Genomic DNA, 24,130 nt, shown 5'->3' with positions numbered 1-24,130 from the left:
CAGTGAGAGCACAATATGCAAGTAGCATTCTAAAGAGATCTGCAAAAAATGCAAGGTCTTCAGCAGCTCTTCGAGGATCCCATCCCCCTCTCTGCCTCCTCCATGGAACCATCCCATGGAGGTTGAACAGTTTAACTCCATTTGCCCCTCCTGCTGTTTGTGCTTTCGTTGTATACTTCTGTTCTACATCTCCACAAGACATTATTATTGTCACTTATTTACAAAATAACATATAAATATAAAGGTGTATGTACCTGGGTATATGTACATGTATATATTAGACACACACACACTTTAAGTGCTCTTTGTTCTTTCCTGCAGTTGTGTTCTTTTTTTTTTGGGGGGGGCCAAGTTTTTATATTGGTAAAGTTCTGTACTACTAGAAATATAAGATTTGAAAAGAAAAGTGAGACTTGAGGATCATCTGTGGAGCTTATCCTCATTCTCCTGCTGACGCATTATGTGTTTATAATTTGAGAACTGCAGATAAATACAAACTGGTCTTCTCCATACTTGCTCACTAAGGAATTCCTCATTTCTAGGAAACGTCTATTTCAAGGAAAGGAAACAAACAAAAACACCTAGTGCACTAGATGATTAAAAGGTACACATTTTATAGCCTGAGTTCGAGAAAAAAATTACCCAAGAAACGGCCTTTTTCCCTAGGAGCCAGCTTCTACTAGGGGAGTCTAGGGTTCTCTAGGCAAAGAAAAAAAACTTGCCAGTTTAAACAGAATAACAGAAACGTTCAGCCAATCAAATATACAGAACTCATCACTTGCAGTGAGGAATGAAAGGCCTGTATCAACAGAAACAATAAATGGCACCGGCAACGTCTGCAACAGAAAACAAACAGGAAATCCTTTAAAAAGCCAAAATTGCAAAGACAGATGAACAGGGTATGAAATTACACGCCGGGCAATGCACCTGTTAAAGGAAAAGAGGCGCACACCAAGTCTGAAGTCTTAAGAATTCGGTGTTTAACACTACTTCTGCATGCTGCCCAGCAGAAAACTCGGGTCCTGGCTTAATCCACAACGCACACTTCATTTAAGGAGGTGAACTGCTTGGTCTGACTCAGTTTCTTATTCTGTAAAATGAATGCAACACAGCTGTCGTGAGTCCCCAAAGAATTCTGCACAAACGCTTTGTAACTCCAAAGTGCTGTGCAAATCAGAGCAGCCCTTCTCTCCTTCACATTCGTTGGACTTAGAATTTCAGAAGTTTAGCTGAAAATACAGACGACTCGGAAGCAAGGGACTGAGAGTGGCCCACACAGGTGGAAAGAAATGCAGAAACTGGAGCACCTCATACAAACCGCAAGAGACCACGTTCACGTGCACACGTTATCAGTGACAGAAAACGCCACCGGTAGCAACTGTAAACCACTGAGAGGACCAGCAACGACATGTGTCCAAATCCAGCCGGCAGCACAGCCTCGTCGGCGGCAATGCCTTAAACACAGCTCCCCGCACTCCGCGGCCTAACAAGATCCACTTTTTCCAAAAAGTTTAGCAACTTGCCAAGTACACTGGCGTAGTTCACCTTTTTTAATTGCTAAGCAAACATGCAGGGGAGTTGAGACAATCAAGGGAATGTTCAGCCTTCCTCAAAAATAAGATCCAGGAAATTCACGTTTTGCTTGAACAGTTTCATGTCTAAAACTGATCACAAACCTCTGTTTGATGTTGTTTTCTCGCTGCTGGCCAATGAGCCCGGGAAAGAGAACCAATTCTTTCAAACAGGGAGGGCTCTCTGCACTCTTCAGCTAAACCAGCGAGGCTTTACCACCGTCACGTTTAAAATAATGAGGAGGATGCCTCCATAGAGTTTACCGGGCTGCGCTAATCACGAGGGGCCTCGGGCGCCCAGGGCGGATCCCAGCGCCGGTGGCCGCGGGACCGGACCCCCTCCCCGGGACGCGGCCGCGGGACAGGACGCCCCCCAGAACCCCTGCCCGGGACGCAGCTGCGGGACAGGACGCCCCCCAGACCCCTGCCCGGGACGCAGCTGCGGGACAGGACGCCCCCCAGAACCCCTGCCCGGGACGCGGCCGCGGGACACGAAGCTCCCCCCTCCCCAGGAACCCCTCCCCAGAGCGCGGGCCTCGCCGCCGTCTCGCAGCACCCGCCGCGCTCACCGCGGGCCGGGAGCCCCCTCAGGCCGACTGGCCCCCGCCCGCCGCCCGGCCTCCCTCCGGCCCGCGCCGCCCGCCGCGCTCACCGCGTTTTTCTTCTGCACCATCTTGTCCATCTTCTTGGCAATGCGGACCACCTCGTCCTCCATGGCCCTGGCAGGCCTGCCCCGCGCCGGGCCGCGGGGGACGGGAAACGAGCGGAGCTGGCCGGGCGGCAGGTAAGCCCAGGCGTCGGCGAGGGCCCTCACCAGGCGTCACCGAGGCGCTTCTTCACTCACGACGACTGCGACGGCGGGGGCGGCGGCGGCGGCGGCGCTCCTCCCACGCAGGCAGCGCCAATCGAGCTCCCAGCTCGCGGCGGCGACGGCGGCGGCGCTCCTCCCACGCAGGCAGCGCCAATCGAGCTCCCAGCTCGCGGCGGCGACGGCGGCGGCGCTCCTCCCACGCAGGCAGCGCCAATCGAGCTCCCAGCTCGCGGCGGCGACGGCGGCGGCGCTCCTCCCCCGCAGGCAGCGCCAATCGAGCTCCCAGCTCGCGGCCGCGGCGGCGGCGGCGCTCCTCCCCCGCAAGCAGCGCCAATCCAGCTCGCGGCGGCGGCGGCGGCGGCGGCGCTCCTCCCCCGCAGGCAGTGCCAAGCGAGCTCCCAGCTCGCGGCGGCGGCGCTCCTCCCCCGCAGGCAGCGACAATCGAGCTCCCGGCTCGCGGCGGCGACGGCGGCGCTCCTCCCCCGCAGGGAGCGCCAGTCGAGCTCCCAGCTCGCGGCGGCGGCGGCGGCGCTCCTCCCCCGCAGGCAGCGCCAACCGAGCTCCCAGCTCGCGGCGGCGACGGCGGCGGCGCTCCTCCCACGCAGGCAGCGCCAATCGAGCTCCCAGCTCGCGGCGGCGGCGCTCCTCCCCCGCAGGCAGCGCCAATCGAGCTCCCAGCTCGTGGCGGCGGCGGCGGCGGCGGCGGCGGCGCTCCTCCCCCGCAGGGCAGCGCCAATCGAGCTCCCAGTTCGCGGCGGCGGCGGCGGCGCTCCTCCCCCGCAGGCAGCGCCAAACGAGCTCCCAGCTCGCGGCGGCGGCGGCGGCGGCGCTCCTCCCCCGCAGGCAGCGCCAATCCAGCTCGCGGCGGCGGCGGCGGCGGCGGCGCTCCTCCCCCTCAGGCAGTGCCAAGCGAGCTCCCAGCTCGCGGCGGCGGCGCTCCTCCCCCGCAGGCAGCGCCAAGCGAGCTCCCAGCTCGCGGCGGCGACGGCGGCGGCGCTCCTCCCCCACAGGCAGCGCCAATCGAGCTCCCAGCTCGCGGCGGCGGCGGCGGCGGCGCTCCTCCCCCGCAGGGAGCGCCAGTCGAGCTCCCAGCTCGCGGCGGCGGCGGCGGCGGCGGCGGCGGCGGCGCTCCTCCCCCGCAGGCAGCGCCAATGGAGCTCCCAGCTCGCGGCGGCGGCGGCGGCGGCGCTCCTCCCCCGCAGGCAGCGCCAAACGAGCTCCCAGCTCGCGGCGGCGGCCGCGGCGGCGCTCCTCCCCCGCAGGCAGCGCCAATCCAGCTCGCGGCGGCGGCGGCGGCGGCGGCGCTCCTCCCCCGCAGGCAGTGCCAAGCGAGCTCCCAGCTCGCGGCGGCGGCGCTCCTCCCCCGCAGGCAGCGACAATCGAGCTCCCGGCTCGCGGCGGCGACGGCGGCGCTCCTCCCCCGCAGGGAGCGCCAGTCGAGCTCCCAGCTCGCGGCGGCGGCGGCGGCGGCGGCGCTCCTCCCCCGCAGGGAGCGCCAATCGAGCTCCCAGCTCGCGGCGGCGGCGGCGCTCCTCCCCCGCAGGCAGCGCCAATCGCGCTCCCAGCTCTGTTCTTTTGTTTTTTTTTTTTTGAATTCTGAGATTTTTCATTTGAAGTAAATCTTAAAGCTATTAAATTCACAAATATGCTAATTTAAATACCCAATTCTATTATCTAAAACACACATTGCAAACATACAAATATCTATTCTCTCCACATGTCAGAGCCCATTCATTTCATGGTTTGGAAATGGGGAGAATAGATCCCCTTAAACTGCAAGTCAGCAGGTGTTTCTTTACAGTTAACTTTAGCAAAATTCATACAAAATATTAATGAACAATGATCTTCTTTACTTGTTAACTCACAAGGAAACACCTTCAAAACTGCATTTTGTTAAAGTTTCTGTACTAAAATGTAGAAAAACTGAACTACACAAATATTGAAAAGTTTAAAATTCCTTAATTTTTTATTCCTGGTACCACTACCACAATTTACAGGGCAATATACCTGATGTAATGAAAAGAAAAAGACAAAGCTACAACAGATAAAAGACCTCAGGAATGTACATCTAATTGACCCTCCGTTGCATGAATCAATAGCTGCACTTTTTGCAAACTGTGGCTAGGACAGTCCTGAACAAGAAGGGTTTCCTGTTTAAGCTGCAGTAACTTTTCTGACTATGGATCATCGTTCCTTCTGCGGCAGGTTTTTACAGTTCCTCTAATGCATTTGGGACGACTGTCTCAAAGTAACCTGCAGCTTTCCTGACAACTCCTCGCTCTCTCTCCTGCTAAGAACTGTAGCCCTTTTCTTCTGAGTTTTGAGAACCTTCTGCTACCATATCCACCACTTCCACCACCAGATCCATAACCACCACCATAGGGACTTCCCGAGCTTCTTCCACCATAACTGCCCCCCTTCATGGGTCCATAATTTGATTGCTGTTGTCCACTATAATTTCCAAAATCATTATAGCTCCCACCACCACCACCATAGTTACCTCCAAAATTTCCTCCTTCATTGTAAGCATCATATCCTCCACCACCGCCACCATATCCACCATCTTGGTTTCCATATCCTGGTCCACCACCACCATAGCCTCCTCTACTACTGTAACCAGGACCACCACCATCGTTACCACCGTCGCCTCCAAATCCGTTTTATCCACCATCACCTCCTCCATAACTACCTCTGCTGCCACCACCTCCACCACCATAGCCTCCTCTTCCACCAAAGTTTCCACCACGGCCAAAGTTACCTCCACCACCTCCAAAGTTTCCTCCACGACCCATAAAGTTGCCAGATCCACCTCCACGACCTCTCTGTGATCCAGCAGATTGCATTTCTTGTTTAGAAAGGGCCTTTTTCACTTACAATTATGCCCATTAATAGTGTGGTATTTCTGAACAACAATTTTATCAACTGTATCATGATCATCAAAAGTTACAAAAGCAAATCCTCTCTTTTTTCCACTCTGCCTGTCTTCCATAACTCCTATGGTTTCAATCTTGCCATACTTTTCAAAGTAGTCTCTCGAATTACATTCTTCTGTATCTTCTTTAATACCACCAACAAAAATTTTCTTCACTGTTAGACGGGCACCAGGCTTTACAGAATCCTCTCTAGAAACAGCTCTCTTTGGTTCCACTACACGCCCATCAACCTTGTGTGGTCGAGCACACATTGCTGCATCCACCTCTTCAACCCAAGAGTAAGTCACAAAACCAAAGCCCCTGGAACGGTTTGTCTGGGGGTCTCTCATCACCACACAATCTGTAAGTGTGCCCCATTTCTCAAAATGTTCTCTTAAGCTATCGTCTGTAGTTTCAAAGCTCAGACCACCAATAAACAGTTTTCTCAACTGTTCTGGTTCCTTTGGATCATGGCCCTCCTCCCCCCGGCGGCGGCGGCGGCCGGAGTCGGGCTGGGGGCGACCGGGCGGCGGTTTTACCTCCGTTTTGAGACCGGACTCGCCTCTTCCAACTCGAGTTCAATATGGGACCGAGAGCCCAGCTCTGTTCTATGTTGGGCCATTTTACTTCAGCCCAAAAAAATTTCTTCTAGTATTCCCTAAGGTCTGCTGGGGATCAGTTTTCTTATTTTTCATTTATCTGTATTTGATTTTTTAAAATTGATTCCAATTTTCTGTTGAGATTCTCCATATTTTAATCTATTAATCCCCATCTTTTACTCTCAATATAGTCATTTTAAAGTTCTGTGCTAACTCCAGAATCTGAATTCCCTCTAAATCAATTTTTCTTGGTTTTTTTTTTTTGTTTTTTTTTTTGTCTTAAGTTTTAGTCACTTTTTCCTGCTTCAGGAATTTCATAATTTTTGATTGTGTGCTGGACGTGGTGAATAAAAAATTCATAGAGACTGAAGATGCTATTACTTTGCACCAGAGAAGATTTACCCTTTTCTCTGTTAATCAGAGTGGCTGATCATTTCAGTCATTTCAGGAATTTTACTAGGTCAGAACTGGGTTGGAGCTTTAGTTGTCTCATCCTACCTATGATTTTTCCTAATTTGTGGCCTCCCTGGATTTTTGCTGTGAGCCTGACAGGTCTTTGATTCTTCAATAAATACAGTCAGTTATTGACTTCAGTCTTTCAGATGTTTGAATTCAGCTCTTTAGGCTCTCAGTTCTCACAGCTTCAGAGTATGGCAAATGTAAGGAGAGACCAGCTATGTATTTGTTGCCGTTACACTTTCTCAGTGAAAATTTGTCTCATAAACACTGAAACATTGCAGATGACTTCACTTTTTCTGACTCAGCCCCCTTCTTGGGGATGGCACTTCTGGGTTTTTACTGTGAGTCTGGTAGGTCTCTAATTCCTCACTTTGGAAAGTTCTCTCCCTCAGGCATTAGGTATTTAGCTTCCTGCTTTATATAGGTTCAAAAACTGGCAAATGTCTTGAAGAGGAGACCTAATGATTGTCACAGGCCCCTTTATCTAGCGGGATTTGGTTTGTTAGTGCCATGACTGTGCAGGAAATTTCACTCTGCTTTCTTGGCTCAGTCCCCCATCATCCTATACCACCCTGACACTAAGGAAATGTCCTGTGGGGGAAATCGGCTTGACATTCTGCTAGATTTCACTCCATCATGCCAGCAAATGAGTTCATCAAAAGATATGGTGATTTCTCTTTTCCAGTGGAGTATGTCTCCCTACACCAAACCCCTGCTCCAAATCTCTAAATGTCCCTCTCTAGCATATTAGTTGATATTGTTTCTTGATTGCTTCCTTAGCTCGATGATCTTTTATTCAAGTTTGTTTGCTCGTTGCAGCAGGAGTGATGGCCTGTGCCTACCTAGTGCAGGCATATTATTATGGAGATATGGCTTTGGTCCCAGACACCACAATAAGGAGAATATCATAAGAAAGCAAGTCACACGAGTTGTTTGGTTTCCCAGTGCATGTACAAGTTATGTTTATGCTATACTGTAGTCTATTAAGTGTGCAATAGCATTATGTCTAAAAAAAGTACATATCTTAATTTGAAAGTAGACTTTAAGAATGCTACCCATCATCTGAGCCTTCAGCAAGCTGTAATCTTTTTGCAATAGTAACATCAAAGATCACTGATCACAGATCATGTAACAAGTATAATAGTGAAAAAGTTTGAAATATTGTGAGACTTACCAAAACATGACATAGAGACACGAAGTGAGCAAATGCTGTTGGAAAAATGGCACCACCAGTAGAGCTGCTTGACACAGGGTTGCCACAAACCTTCAATTTGTAAAAAAAAAAAAAAAAAAAAAAAAAAAAAAAAAAAAAAGCATTATCTGCAAGGTACAATAAAGTGAAGTGCAATAAAGTGAGGTATGCCTATACATCCTGCCTCAAAGCAGAAATCCTATTTAGATCACCTTTAATTTCTCTCTATGATATATCAATAGTTTTCTATTCTAATAGGGTTCTTACATTTTTTATTACACTTATTATTAGGTATATGATGTTTTGATGATAATGTAGATGGCATATTTTTTAGTTTTTAATTTTATAACTTTTCAGACACAGAAAAATGTTAGTGGAATTTTTTAATGTTTGGTCTCTTATCTGGCAACTCTTCTAAAAACTAACTGATATTCTAATAAGTTATCTGTAGATGGTTTTGGATTTTCTGTATCCTTAATTATATCAACTATGGAAAGTGACAGTATGATTTCTTCCTTTCTTAGCCTTATATTTCTGATTTCTTTTTCCTGCCTTACTGCTAATGCCATTTAATACTTTTACTAATAGGTTGAATAGAAAAGGTAAGAGTTGGCATTCTTATTTTGTTCCTAATCTTACAGTGGACGTTCTCCACATTTCACTATAAATAGGATGGTGGCTCTAAAGTTTTTTGTAGTTTCCCTTTGCTATGAGTTTTTAATCATACATAATTATTGAATTTTATCAAATGCTTTATCTGACTATACTGATATGATCATATACATTTTCTCCTTTATTTTATGGATGTGGTGCATGACATTTATTGATATTTGAATGTTAACTCACCTTGCATTTCTGGAGTAAAACAACTTGGTAGGAATTCACACACACACACACACACACACACACACACACACACATTCACTCACTCACACACTCTACATTTGATTGTCTAACATTTTGTGTATGATTTTTGCTTCTGTATACATAAGGGAGATGGGCCTATTTTCTTTTCTCATAATTGTCCTTTTAATTAGTGAATAGTATATAGAGGGTAGAGATTTAAAAGACCTTTTAAAAGGTCTTCTTCTTCTGTGATATAATACAATACAGTATTACTCCATTTTTTAAAAATGACCTTTTTCATTTTCAAATAATTTCAAATCTGCAGAAAAGATACAAACAGAGTTCCCTTTACCTCTCTCCCAGTTTTTCCTATTGCTAACATCTTATACTACCATAGTATATTTTTCAAAATTAAAAAGCCAACATTTATACATTACTATTAACTAAACTTAAGACTTTTTTTGGATTTCACCAGTTTTCCTGTTAATGACCTTTTTCTGTTCTAGGACCCAATCCAGTATATCACATTCCACTTAGTTAGTTGTCATGTCTCCTTAGTCTTCTCTGGTCTATGACAGTTCCTCATTCCTTCCTTGTTTTTCATGATTTTGACAGTCTTGAGGAATATTTGTCTGATATTTTGTAGAATTGTTCTCAGTCTGGGTTTGGCTGATGTTTTTCTCATGATTCGACTGGAGTTATAGGTTTTGACAAAGAATACCGCAGAAGCGAAGTAACCGTCTCATCACATCATAACAGAGAGTATGTAGTGTCTCCGTGACATCACTGGTGATGTGAAACATCATCACTTGCATAACATGGTGTTTGCTTGGTTTCTCCACTGTAAAGTTACTTTTTCTCCCATTTTATACTGTCTCTGGAATTCAATCATTAAGGCCAGCCCAGGACTGGACTTAAGGGGAAGATTAAGCTTCACCTCCACCTCCTTGGGGAGGAGATGGATGCCGGGGGGGGGCGGGGGGGAGGTTACCTACATATGGAATTCTTCTGTTGGCAAGATTTGTCTTCTCCCTCCCTCCTATTATTTATTTATTTATACACTCATTTATTTACTCCATTATGTTTTAATATGGATTCTTTATAATCTATATACATAATTACAACCTTAAAAACCTCTGGTTCCCCCACTGACATATAAACTTTTTGAGGAAAGGCTCTGTTTCTTTTTTATTTTTGTACACTCTATGCGTTTAGCATAGTCCCCTAATTTATAGTGGACTTCCAGTAATTATTTTTTAATGGATATCTTTCCACTTCAACTGAAAAGTACCCTTTCCTTATATAATAGCATTCTAAATCCAAAATAAAAGTAGATTTTAAAATAAGTAAAAGTAAACTCATGCATGATCACCCTGTAATAAGTATGTAAAAAAGCACAGGGTACTGCAGAAATAACTTAACCATTTGAGTTGGATGTGTCTCCAAAAAATATTGAAGCCACATTTGGAAAGAAATTACAGTATTTGATAAGCCAAGGATATGACCTGCTGTGTGCTTTCTCTTTTTTGTTCAGATCACCAAAGGAGATTAAGACCCCGTTTTCTCCCTTCTCTGGAAAATTATCATCTGATGCAGTCACTCAGATAACAACAGAGAGTCCAGGAAAAACCATGTTTTCATCTGAGATTTTTGTTAATGCTGAAGATCGTGGACATGATATTCCAGACCTCAGTACACAGAAGTTGGGCAAAGTTCCTGTCAAGTTTGCTTCATCATCTTCAGTCCAACAGATTACTGTTCTTCATGGCACAGATGGTAAGAGAATTTTAGGTCACATTACCAACTTTTGTGTGTCATTAACTAAGAAATTTCTTGATTGGGTCTTTCTAGTTAGAAAACCTAATTTTAATTTTAAGCATTAGGTTGTACATGATTAAAACATCTTTTATTTACATAGCTATGAAGAGAATATAATTTATTATGTTTTTACTTCAATTTCTAGTGAAGTTAACAACCTATGTGAAACTCATGCTACTTGTGGCTGACGTATTTTCAACTCATAATACTTGTCATAAGAATGCAAGTAGTTCATGAAAACATAAAAACTATAGAGGTTCAATTTTAGGGAGGTAGATAACTATTTGGCATTGTTTCTTTTACTATTGTTTTGCATGATACAGTGAACAGATAGCAAACACAATACCAGTCTATTTCTTGCTCAAGAAACGTTGAGCAGGGACCCAGGTTGACTGTGACTCTGCTTTCTTTAAAACATGGAACCTTGGATTCATCATCATAGTCAACTGGAAGGGACGAAAAGCATGGAGGAGCACATGTTGGGAGGCTTTTATGGGCTAGGCCTAGGTGTGGCCCACATCACTTTCCACTGACTAGGAATAGTTTAGCTGTGCTTTCCAGGATGAAGAAGAAATGAGTTTTGGTGAACAGCTAGCAATTTCTACCATAAGGTCTACATTTAGAGTGTTCCTATGCTATCATGACAGTGATATTTTTATAGTGCTTATACTATATAACATTCAAAATTATAGCAAGTTATTTTCTTTTTCAGACCAGTAACTGGAAAGTTAAGTTCCCATTCTACCTCCAAATGAGGGTGGGAACTTTCAATTACTAATTTTAAAGTATTCAACAGTTTGTACAAATCTATTCAAAATATATTTTAAGTTTTCCTACTTGTGCAAAAAGTTTATCTGTCTGTAGGTATAAATGGAATATGCCTAAATGTATAAAGAAAATTGCTTAGTTCCACATGTAAATTGCACTGAATTTAATTTGAATAAATACATTTATATGTTGAAATGGTTATATTTCTTTTCTTTTTTTTTTTTTTACTTTTATTTATTTTATTTTTGGCTGTGTTGGGTCTTCATCGCTGCGTGCAGCCTTTCTCTAGTTGCGGCGAGCGGGGGCTACTCTTCGTTGCGGTGCACGGGCTTCTCATTGCGGTGGCTTCTCTTGTGGTGGAGCACGGGCTCTAGGCGCGTGGGCTTCGGTGCATGGGCTCAGTAGTTGTGGCTCGCGGGCTCTAGAGCGCAGGCTCAGTAGTTGTGGCACATGGGCTTAGTTGCTCCGCGGCATGGGGGATCTTCCCGGACCAGGGCTGGCACCCGTGTCCCCTGCATTGGCAGGCGGATTCTTAACCACTGCGCTATCAGGGAAACCCGAGATGGTTATATATCTTATACATTTTTATTGTGATATAAAATTATGCCCCCCAAATGTATAGTCTAATCAATATCACACAGAACACCTTTAATGTGTCAGTTACCTATTGCCACCGTGATACTGTATAAGAACCTCGAAAATCTCAGTGCTTCGTAACAACAGACATTTGCTTTCCTCACTCATGGGCTTATGAGTCAGTTGGAGTTTGGCATCAGGATGCAAAAACGGTTTGGGTCTGTTCCACATGCCTTGTACTGAAACCCAGGCTACTCTGGGTATGCTGTTTTCATGTTGGTGGCAGAGCACAGGAGAGGAAATCCAACTGTGAAAGTGTATTTTATACCTCTTCTGACATCAAATGGATCGGTCTACATAGAGCCCACAGTTCACGGTCTTACCTTTACATACAGGTACTTGGTAGAAAGGACTCCTTTAAAAGAGAAATATTATTTGGTTTAATAATAAAAGATTTTTAACTCTGTGGATTCAGAAGTAAAATTTTAAAAAATATTTTAAAAGTATACAGAATAGGGCTTCCCTGGTGGCGCAGTGGTTAAGAATCCACCTGCCAATGCAATGCGGGGGACACGGGTTCGAGCCCTGGTCTGCGAAGATCCCACATGCCGTGGAGCAACTAAGCCCATGTGCCACAACTACTGAGCCTGCATTCTAGAGCCCGTGAGCCGCAACTACCGAAGCCCACGCGCCTAGAGCGCATGCTCCGCAACAATAGACGCCACCGCGATGAGACGCCCGCACACCGCAACCAAGAGTAGCCCCCGCTAGCCGCCAACTAGAGAAAGCCCGTGCACAGCAATGAAGACCCAGTGCAGCCAAAAAAATAAACACATAGAATAAATAAGTTCAAACAATAAATAAATAAATAAACATAAATTTAAAAAAAAAAGAACACCTAATGCAGGTGGGAAGGTGAGAGGGCCACTGTAAAGGTCATCTATGCTACATGTACAAGAACCCCGAGAGCACACCAATAGGTACCACATTTTTCACTGCTGTAGCCGATCATTCCCCCTGTACTACCACACTGTAGCACTCCCTTCCCTCATCTACTGCTATAGTCTCTTTGGAAGGTGTTTCACAACTCTTGTTATGAGAGTGCCAGTTGAACTGTCCTCACTTCCTTCATTTATACCAGGATTGAAGACCTTGTAGTCCGAGATCCTGTCCAGAGAGCAAGCAGGCTAAGACTCTGTCTTTGTTGATGTATTTCATCAGAAAGGGCTCTACCCCCTCTCCTAGTTCATGGTGTGAAGCGTTCATAGCCTCTTGGGAAAGTGGGGAGAATTGAAAGGACTCTATATGAGAATGCTAGGCTCTGTAAAACATTTCAGTTTTTTAAAAATAAGACTCATTTTCTATTGGACTGACAACAGTCCTATGAAATACAAAGAAAGCCGAGAATCAGTGACAGGAAATGATCACCAGTAAGAATTACAACAGTCACCGCTTACCTCGTAGCTTACGGCACTGTCCATGGTCCTTAAGAAGAGTTAGTAGAAATGCCTAGCCCATCTTGCCCTTGAACCCCTTAAAAGGTACACGACTGCTGTGTTGGTGTTTAGGGGGAGCATCTCACTTACCAGGGACTGACTTCTCCCTTGATCCCTCTGTAGTGATGGAGACTTCCCCGCTGATGAAAAATTCCCTGGGATTGCAACCTCCAAGCCAGACAGCTTTCCTATGGAAAGACAGAGAGCTTGTAAAGATGAAACACCAGTCTGCGGGAGAAAGGGAAGAAGAGAATGATGGAAATCGTTTCTGGGAAACTATTTTTACATTATGTTTTGTTTGTTCCTGGTAAATAAACTGAAATCTTCTTAACATTAAAACAAAATCTAAACCACTAAATTCAATAATACAGGAGTATAACTTTTGAAAAAAATTTCTTTGGCTGCGCAGCATGTGGGATCTTAGCTCCCCAACCAGGAATTGAACCCACGCCTGCTGCATTGGAAGCGCAGAGTCTTCACCACTGGACCACCAGGGAAGTCCCAGGAATATCACTTTTAAAGGAGAAGTTATAAACCCCTTGGTTATATGAACTGCAGATTTTTAGTAAGAAGTCAATATATTTGTTGTTAGGCACATTTTATGTTAGGCTGTCTCCCTGCACAGGATGCAGGCGCCTTGAGAATGGAAATCATATCCCTCTATAGTACGTCCCTCTTCTTTCTGCCTTGCAGTTTGCTGCTCCACTTGTTCAACCCCACCTAGTAATAACCTATACTTCCCTCGTTCCTGTTTTCCCATCTTGAAAACAGACAAAAGGCAACCAAACAACGCAAAGGTCTCAACAAATAAGGGATATCCAAAACCAGAGATGGCCAGAACTTCTGTATCCCTCATGAAACCTAGCCCGGTGTTCAATATGTAGGTATCATTAATACATGCGTGTTGACTGAAACAGTTTAAACTCAATTCTTCCACTTCCCAGTTTAGTTTTAGTCCTCATACAAAACGTGATAATCAACTTGCTTAATGCTAGGGATCACAGTGAAAAATAATATCTGAACTGACTTCTGTCAGATGAGTGAGAACTAAGGTTAATTCAGTGTATCTGAAGCATAGAAAGTGAGGGCACAAGTGGCACAAGATGGGGCTAGAGAAGCAGAGAGGATTCTAGACCACGCAGAGTCTTAAAGGCCAACAAACACTGTGTTTTCTATTCTCAAAACAATGTTTGTGAGCGATGTTTATGAGCAATGTTCCAACTTGCCTTGAAGGTTTTTTGTGTGAAGAATGGATTGGAAGGAAACAAGATATATGGACACTAGTTAGGACCTAATCGCAACACACAGGCAAGTTCAGTATTAGGGTGTTGAGGGAGAGCTGACAGATTCCAAAGAAATTCAGGAGATGAACTGAAGCGGGCTTAATGGGGTAGGAGATGGAGGAAAGGAAGGTCTTAGGGAATTAAAGGGTTTACTGCACACATGAGCAAAGTCTCAAAATTAATCATTTGAACGTACAGAGGTAGATCTCTCAAATGACTCCGGTTAGGAAGCAACGGTACGCCCTTTAGAATTCCTACAGACAACACAAATCAACTGTTTCGATGGAAAATTCGGCGGGACCGGTGCGTTTTTTCACTCCAACTTAGCTCCAGTTCCTATTACTCACATCTTCTGTGCCAAAACAACACAGCTGGAGGAACTGAAGGGGATTCCGTTTTGGTAATTAAGGAGTGTCCCCAACACTGACAGTCCCATCTTAAAAAGCACTCCCTCTGCATTTTACCCGAGGAGCAATGGCCAGAGCCTCCCTTTGAAAACGATGGGCAGAAATGAGACCATCACACACAGTCCCTTTCAGCTACTGTGAACTGAGCCGCGAGACGACCAATACCCCCTGGCACAGCGCGGACGGGCCAGCGCGCGGGGGCAACAGGGACAGGAGACAGCACAAGAGACGAAGCCCAGGCCCAGGGGCCAAGGCCTATTACCTTTCCGGCATGTGCAAAACATAAAACAGAAGCAATATTGTAACAAATTCATTAAAGACTTAAGAAAAAAACAAAACTCAGATGCTAAAGTGCCTACTCTAACCACTATACTATATTGCTTCTATAAAACAAGCACTAAACCTCAGATACAGAAAAAAACCCTTTTCGTGTCCTCACACCTAGGTCAAAATTACAAAGCGTTAATTCAGGAGACAGAAAGGGAAGGAATAAATCTGAATGAATCTGAGTCAGAACACAGTGCTATATAACCTTAGGCAAATTCCACAATACCCATGCCTCAACATGGCAAATTCCACAATACCCATGCCTCAACCTCCCTATCTATAAAGGAGTTAACCACACCAGCGCTAACCATTACTTGCCTCCTGGTAGCTTGTGAGTGTTAATTAATATTTGTAATAAATACACAGATCATCAGTTGAAAGAAACAAGGAAAACTACAGCGTTATTATTATTGCCTTGTTGCTAGAGCTAAACACCACAAATCAACATAAATAACTTATGTACACCAAGAATGTAGGGTTTGAATATGTACTTTGAAAGGCCATCATATAATTAGTTGTTTCACCTCTAATTGCTTTTCCTTTTTTTTTTTTTTGAATTTAAAAAAGCAATACAGGGACTTCCCTGGTGGTTCAGTGGTAAAGAATCCGTCCTGCAATGCAGGGGACGCGGGTTCGATTCCCGGTCGGGGAACTAAGATCCCACATGCCGCGGGGCAACTAAGCCCTCGCACCAAACTACTGAGCTCGCACACCTCAATGAGGTAGCCCACGTGCAGCAAACTACAGAGCCCACGCGCTCTGGAGCCTGCACGCCACAACTACAGAGCCCACGTGCCACAACTAGAGAGAGAAAACCCGCACGCCACAACTAGAGAGAAGCTCTCATGCTGCAACGAAGAGCCCGTGCGCCGCAACGACAATAAAGATCCCACATGCCTTAACGAAGGTCCCGCGTGCCGCAACTAAGACCCAATACAGCCAATCAACCAATCAATCAATCAAGTGGGGCGGGGGGAGCAATACAGGAATTTCCCTGGCAGTCCAGTGGTTAAGACTCCAAGCTCCCAATGCAGGGGGCACGGGCTCGATCCCTGATTGGGGAACCAAGATCCCACATGTGGCACAGCGTAGCCGGAAAAAAAACAAAAAAAGCAACACATACCCTACGGCATTTATCCCAGAGAACGCATGTTCGCACAAAAAAAGGTACACAAATGTCCACAGCATCTCTATCAGTAATAGTCAGGAAATGGGAAAAAAACTCAGATGTTCTTCAATGGGCAAGTGATTAAACAAACTGAAGTACAGCCAAACCATGGAATACTACTCAGCAATTAAAAAGAAAGCGGCACTGGGACCTCTCTGGTGTTCCAGCGGTTAAGACTCTGCACTCTCAATGCAGGGGGCCCAGGTTCCATCCCTGGTCAGGGAACTAGATCCCGCATGCTGCAACTAAAGACCCGCACAGCCAAATAAATAAATAAATAAATATTTTTTTTAAAAAAGAGGAGCACTGTTGATTCATGCAATTTGGATGACTCTCCAGGGAATTACACTGATTGAAAAAGGCCAATCCAAAAGGTTGCATACTGGGAATTCCCTGGCGGTCCAGTGTTTAGCACTCAGCACTTTCACTACCTGGGCTGGGTTCAATCCTTGGTCGGGGAACTAAGATCGCACAACCGGCAGCGCAGCCAAAAAAAAATTTTTTTTACTTAAAAAAAAAAAAAGGTTACACACTATATGATTTTATTCACATAACATTCTTTTTTTTTAATTAATTAGTTAATTTATTTTATTTTTGGCTGCGTTGGGTCTTCGTTGCTGCGTGTGGGCTTTCTCTAGTTGCGGCGAGCGGGGGCTACTCTTTGTTGCAGTGTGCGGGCTTCTCGCTGCGGTGGCTTCTCTTGTTGCAGAGCACGGGCTCTAGGCACGCGGGCTTCAGTAGTTGTGGCACGTGGGCTCAGTAGTTGTGGCTCCCGGGCTCTAAAGCGCAGGCTCAGTCGTTGTGGCGCATGGGCTTAGCTGCTCCGCGGCATGTGGGATCTTCCCGGACAAGGGATCAAACCCATGTCCCCTGCAATGGCAGGCAGATTCTTAACCGCTGCGCCACCAGGGAAGTCCCACATAACATTCTTGAAATGACAGGTTGCCAGGGACAGATAGGGCCGGGGGAGTGGGAGATGGGCCATCTTCCCCAGGGGGTATTTTCCCTTGATCATCTGCACAAAAACTTTAATTGCAACTTTATCCACTGCACTATCAGATCACTATGATTTGGTGGGGAGTGGGGGAGCAGCAGTGGCTATAAAATGGCATCAGGAGAGATCCTGTGGGATGGAAATGTTCTCTATCTTGACTGTGTCAATGGCAATACCCAGGTTGTGACAGTATACTATGATTCTGTAAGATGTTACCATTGGGGAAAACTGGGTAAAGGACACACAGGAGCTATCGCACTATTATTTCTTACAACTGCATGTAAACCTACAATAATCTGGACACAAAAAGTTTAATCAGAAATGAAGGCAACACATGCCTCTTGTAACAAGTAAAACAATAGTCTGTGGTCAGTCTCTTTCTCTACCCGTCCCATTCCCTCCCTCTTGAGATAACCATGCAAACTCACTGCTCATACAAACAGGCATGCATTTAATACTTTCTGTTTACTGTATCAAAATGGGATCATACATACTACATATTACCCTGCAGCCTACCTTCTTCACCCATCATCCCTATATCATAGAGAGCTTAAAAAAAAAAAATTTTTTTTTAAGTGCCAAGCAGGATGGCAGGTATAGAAAATTTTCTGACTAGGGCAAATCTGACAAATGTTTACCGTGCTAATGTGCCATAGCTCAGCCAGGTGCATTCAGTGAGAGCACAATATGCAAGTAGCATTCTAAAGAGATCTGCAAAAAATGCAAGGTCTTCAGCAGCTCTTCGAGGATCCCATCCCCCTCTCTGCCTCCTCCATGGAACCATCCCATGGAGGTTGAACAGTTTAACTCCATTTGCCCCTCCTGCTGTTTGTGCTTTCGTTGTATACTTCTGTTCTACATCTCCACAAGACATTATTATTGTCACTTATTTACAAAATAACATATAAATATAAAGGTGTATGTACCTGGGTATATGTACATGTATATATTAGACACACACACACTTTAAGTGCTCTTTGTTCTTTCCTGCAGTTGTGTTCTTTTTTTTGGGGGGCGGGGGGGGCAAGTTTTTATATTGGTAAAGTTCTGTACTACTAGAAATATAAGATTTGAAAAGAAAAGTGAGACTTGAGGATCATCTGTGGAGCTTATCCTCATTCTCCTGCTGACGCATTATATGTTTATAATTTGAGAACTGCAGATAAATACAAACTGGTCTTCTCCATACTTGCTCACTAAGGAATTCCTCATTTCTAGGAAACGTCTATTTCAAGGAAAGGAAACAAACAAAAACACCTAGTGCACTAGATGATTAAAAGGTACACATTTTATAGCCTGAGTTCGAGAAAAAAATTACCCAAGAAACGGCCTTTTTCCCTAGGAGCCAGCTTCTACTAGGGGAGTCTAGGGTTCTCTAGGCAAAGAAAAAAAACTTGCCAGTTTAAACAGAATAACAGAAACGTTCAGCCAATCAAATATACAGAACTCATCACTTGCAGTGAGGAATGAAAGGCCTGTATCAACAGAAACAATAAATGGCACCGGCAACGTCTGCAACAGAAAACAAACAGGAAATCCTTTAAAAAGCCAAAATTGCAAAGACAGATGAACAGGGTATGAAATTACACGCCGGGCAATGCACCTGTTAAAGGAAAAGAGGCGCACACCAAGTCTGAAGTCTTAAGAATTCGGTGTTTAACACTACTTCTGCATGCTGCCCAGCAGAAAACTCGGGTCCTGGCTTAATCCACAACGCACACTTCATTTAAGGAGGTGAACTGCTTGGTCTGACTCAGTTTCTTATTCTGTAAAATGAATGCAACACAGCTGTCGTGAGTCCCCAAAGAATTCTGCACAAACGCTTTGTAACTCCAAAGTGCTGTGCAAATCAGAGCAGCCCTTCTCTCCTTCACATTCGTTGGACTTAGAATTTCAGAAGTTTAGCTGAAAATACAGACGACTCGGAAGCAAGGGACTGAGAGTGGCCCACACAGGTGGAAAGAAATGCAGAAACTGGAGCACCTCATACAAACCGCAAGAGACCACGTTCACGTGCACACGTTATCAGTGACAGAAAACGCCACCGGTAGCAACTGTAAACCACTGAGAGGACCAGCAACGACATGTGTCCAAATCCAGCCGGCAGCACAGCCTCGTCGGCGGCAATGCCTTAAACACAGCTCCCCGCACTCCGCGGCCTAACAAGATCCACTTTTTCCAAAAAGTTTAGCAACTTGCCAAGTACACTGGCGTAGTTCACCTTTTTTAATTGCTAAGCAAACATGCAGGGGAGTTGAGACAATCAAGGGAATGTTCAGCCTTCCTCAAAAATAAGATCCAGGAAATTCACGTTTTGCTTGAACAGTTTCATGTCTAAAACTGATCACAAACCTCTGTTTGATGTTGTTTTCTCGCTGCTGGCCAATGAGCCCGGGAAAGAGAACCAATTCTTTCAAACAGGGAGGGCTCTCTGCACTCTTCAGCTAAACCAGCGAGGCTTTACCACCGTCACGTTTAAAATAATGAGGAGGATGCCTCCATAGAGTTTACCGGGCTGCGCTAATCACGAGGGGCCTCGGGCGCCCAGGGCGGATCCCAGCGCCGGTGGCCGCGGGACCGGACGCCCTCCCCGGGACCCCCCCAGGACCCCCTCCCCGGGACGCGGCCGCGGGACAGGACGCCCCCCAGAACCCCTGCCCGGGACGCAGCTGCGGGACAGGACGCCCCCCAGACCCCTGCCCGGGACGCAGCTGCGGGACAGGACGCCCCCCAGAACCCCTGCCCGGGACGCGGCCGCGGGACACGAAGCTCCCCCCTCCCCAGGAACCCCTCCCCAGAGCGCGGGCCTCGCCGCCGTCTCGCAGCACCCGCCGCGCTCACCGCGGGCCGGGAGCCCCCTCAGGCCGACTGGCCCCCGCCCGCCGCCCGGCCTCCCTCCGGCCCGCGCCGCCCGCCGCGCTCACCGCGTTTTTCTTCTGCACCATCTTGTCCATCTTCTTGGCAATGCGGACCACCTCGTCCTCCATGGCCCTGGCAGGCCTGCCCCGCGCCGGGCCGCGGGGGACGGGAAACGAGCGGAGCTGGCCGGGCGGCAGGTAAGCCCAGGCGTCGGCGAGGGCCCTCACCAGGCGTCACCGAGGCGCTTCTTCACTCACGACGACTGCGACGGCGGGGGCGGCGGCGGCGGCGGCGCTCCTCCCACGCAGGCAGCGCCAATGGAGCTCCCAGCTCGCGGCGGCGGCGGCGGCGGCGCTCCTCCCCCGCAGGCAGCGCCAAACGAGCTCCCAGCTCGCGGCGGCGGCCGCGGCGGCGCTCCTCCCCCGCAGGCAGCGCCAATCCAGCTCGCGGCGGCGGCGGCGGCGGCGGCGCTCCTCCCCCGCAGGCAGTGCCAAGCGAGCTCCCAGCTCGCGGCGGCGGCGCTCCTCCCCCGCAGGCAGCGACAATCGAGCTCCCGGCTCGCGGCGGCGACGGCGGCGCTCCTCCCCCGCAGGGAGCGCCAGTCGAGCTCCCAGCTCGCGGCGGCGGCGGCGGCGGCGCTCCTCCCCCGCAGGGAGCGCCAATCGAGCTCCCAGCTCGCGGCGGCGGCGGCGCTCCTCCCCCGCAGGCAGCGCCAATCGCGCTCCCAGCTCTGTTCTTTTGTTTTTTTTTTTTTGAATTCTGAGATTTTTCATTTGAAGTAAATCTTAAAGCTATTAAATTCACAAATATGCTAATTTAAATACCCAATTCTATTATCTAAAACACACATTGCAAACATACAAATATCTATTCTCTCCACATGTCAGAGCCCATTCATTTCATGGTTTGGAAATGGGGAGAATAGATCCCCTTAAACTGCAAGTCAGCAGGTGTTTCTTTACAGTTAACTTTAGCAAAATTCATACAAAATATTAATGAACAATGATCTTCTTTACTTGTTAACTCACAAGGAAACACCTTCAAAACTGCATTTTGTTAAAGTTTCTGTACTAAAATGTAGAAAAACTGAACTACACAAATATTGAAAAGTTTAAAATTCCTTAATTTTTTATTCCTGGTACCACTACCACAATTTACAGGGCAATATACCTGATGTAATGAAAAGAAAAAGACAAAGCTACAACAGATAAAAGACCTCAGGAATGTACATCTAATTGACCCTCCGTTGCATGAATCAATAGCTGCACTTTTTGCAAACTGTGGCTAGGACAGTCCTGAACAAGAAGGGTTTCCTGTTTAAGCTGCAGTAACTTTTCTGACTATGGATCATCGTTCCTTCTGCGGCAGGTTTTTACAGTTCCTCTAATGCATTTGGGACGACTGTCTCAAAGTAACCTGCAGCTTTCCTGACAACTCCTCGCTCTCTCTCCTGCTAAGAACTGTAGCCCTTTTCTTCTGAGTTTTGAGAACCTTCTGCTACCATATCCACCACTTCCACCACCAGATCCATAACCACCACCATAGGGACTTCCCGAGCTTCTTCCACCAAAACTGCCCCCCTTCATGGGTCCATAATTTGATTGCTGTTGTCCACTATAATTTCCAAAATCATTATAGCTCCCACCACCACCACCATAGTTACCTCCAAAATTTCCTCCTTCATTGTAAGCATCATATCCTCCACCACCGCCACCATATCCACCATCTTGGTTTCCATATCCTGGTCCACCACCACCATAGCCTCCTCTACTACTGTAACCAGGACCACCACCATCGTTACCACCGTCGCCTCCAAATCCGTTTTATCCACCATCACCTCCTCCATAACTACCTCTGCTGCCACCACCTCCACCACCATAGCCTCCTCTTCCACCAAAGTTTCCACCACGGCCAAAGTTACCTCCACCACCTCCAAAGTTTCCTCCACGACCCATAAAGTTGCCAGATCCACCTCCACGACCTCTCTGTGATCCAGCAGATTGCATTTCTTGTTTAGAAAGGGCCTTTTTCACTTACAATTATGCCCATTAATAGTGTGGTATTTCTGAACAACAATTTTATCAACTGTATCATGATCATCAAAAGTTACAAAAGCAAATCCTCTCTTTTTTCCACTCTGCCTGTCTTCCATAACTCCTATGGTTTCAATCTTGCCATACTTTTCAAAGTAGTCTCTCGAATTACATTCTTCTGTATCTTCTTTAATACCACCAACAAAAATTTTCTTCACTGTTAGACGGGCACCAGGCTTTACAGAATCCTCTCTAGAAACAGCTCTCTTTGGTTCCACTACACGCCCATCAACCTTGTGTGGTCGAGCACACATTGCTGCATCCACCTCTTCAACCCAAGAGTAAGTCACAAAACCAAAGCCCCTGGAACGGTTTGTCTGGGGGTCTCTCATCACCACACAATCTGTAAGTGTGCCCCATTTCTCAAAATGTTCTCTTAAGCTATCGTCTGTAGTTTCAAAGCTCAGACCACCAATAAACAGTTTTCTCAACTGTTCTGGTTCCTTTGGATCATGGCCCTCCTCCCCCCGGCGGCGGCGGCGGCCGGAGTCGGGCTGGGGGCGACCGGGCGGCGGTTTTACCTCCGTTTTGAGACCGGACTCGCCTCTTCCAACTCGAGTTCAATATGGGACCGAGAGCCCAGCTCTGTTCTATGTTGGGCCATTTTACTTCAGCCCAAAAAAATTTCTTCTAGTATTCCCTAAGGTCTGCTGGGGATCAGTTTTCTTATTTTTCATTTATCTGTATTTGATTTTTTAAAATTGATTCCAATTTTCTGTTGAGATTCTCCATATTTTAATCTATTAATCCCCATCTTTTACTCTCAATATAGTCATTTTAAAGTTCTGTGCTAACTCCAGAATCTGAATTCCCTCTAAATCAATTTTTCTTGGTTTTTTTTTTTTGTTTTTTTTTTTGTCTTAAGTTTTAGTCACTTTTTCCTGCTTCAGGAATTTCATAATTTTTGATTGTGTGCTGGACGTGGTGAATAAAAAATTCATAGAGACTGAAGATGCTATTACTTTGCACCAGAGAAGATTTACCCTTTTCTCTGTTAATCAGAGTGGCTGATCATTTCAGTCATTTCAGGAATTTTACTAGGTCAGAACTGGGTTGGAGCTTTAGTTGTCTCATCCTACCTATGATTTTTCCTAATTTGTGGCCTCCCTGGATTTTTGCTGTGAGCCTGACAGGTCTTTGATTCTTCAATAAATACAGTCAGTTATTGACTTCAGTCTTTCAGATGTTTGAATTCAGCTCTTTAGGCTCTCAGTTCTCACAGCTTCAGAGTATGGCAAATGTAAGGAGAGACCAGCTATGTATTTGTTGCCGTTACACTTTCTCAGTGAAAATTTGTCTCATAAACACTGAAACATTGCAGATGACTTCACTTTTTCTGACTCAGCCCCCTTCTTGGGGATGGCACTTCTGGGTTTTTACTGTGAGTCTGGTAGGTCTCTAATTCCTCACTTTGGAAAGTTCTCTCCCTCAGGCATTAGGTATTTAGCTTCCTGCTTTATATAGGTTCAAAAACTGGCAAATGTCTTGAAGAGGAGACCTAATGATTGTCACAGGCCCCTTTATCTAGCGGGATTTGGTTTGTTAGTGCCATGACTGTGCAGGAAATTTCACTCTGCTTTCTTGGCTCAGTCCCCCATCATCCTATACCACCCTGACACTAAGGAAATGTCCTGTGGGGGAAATCGGCTTGACATTCTGCTAGATTTCACTCCATCATGCCAGCAAATGAGTTCATCAAAAGATATGGTGATTTCTCTTTTCCAGTGGAGTATGTCTCCCTACACCAAACCCCTGCTCCAAATCTCTAAATGTCCCTCTCTAGCATATTAGTTGATATTGTTTCTTGATTGCTTCCTTAGCTCGATGATCTTTTATTCAAGTTTGTTTGCTCGTTGCAGCAGGAGTGATGGCCTGTGCCTACCTAGTGCAGGCATATTATTATGGAGATATGGCTTTGGTCCCAGACACCACAATAAGGAGAATATCATAA

At 46.2% G+C, this 24,130-nt stretch overlaps 1 pseudogene across 1 annotated transcript; it reads right to left on the bottom strand.

The window, feature by feature from the left end:
* Positions 1-4,625: 4,625 nt before the first annotated feature.
* Positions 4,626-22,658, bottom strand: LOC309621698 (heterogeneous nuclear ribonucleoprotein A3-like; annotated as a pseudogene). Its single transcript has 4 exons — positions 21,954-22,658; positions 21,750-21,896; positions 5,024-5,865; positions 4,626-4,882 (listed from the first exon to the last, which is right to left on the bottom strand). The product of its transcript is annotated as a heterogeneous nuclear ribonucleoprotein A3-like (transcript).
* Between the last annotated feature and the right edge of the window lie 1,472 nt (positions 22,659-24,130).

This window comes from Balaenoptera borealis (assembly GCF_965194805.1).
Source record: "Balaenoptera borealis genome assembly, contig: HAP1_SCAFFOLD_902, whole genome shotgun sequence".
In the NCBI taxonomy this organism is placed as follows: domain Eukaryota; kingdom Metazoa; phylum Chordata; class Mammalia; order Artiodactyla; family Balaenopteridae; genus Balaenoptera; species Balaenoptera borealis.
The sequence above is the reverse complement of the archived record's forward strand: the minus strand, read 5'-3'. Positions and strand labels throughout refer to the sequence as shown.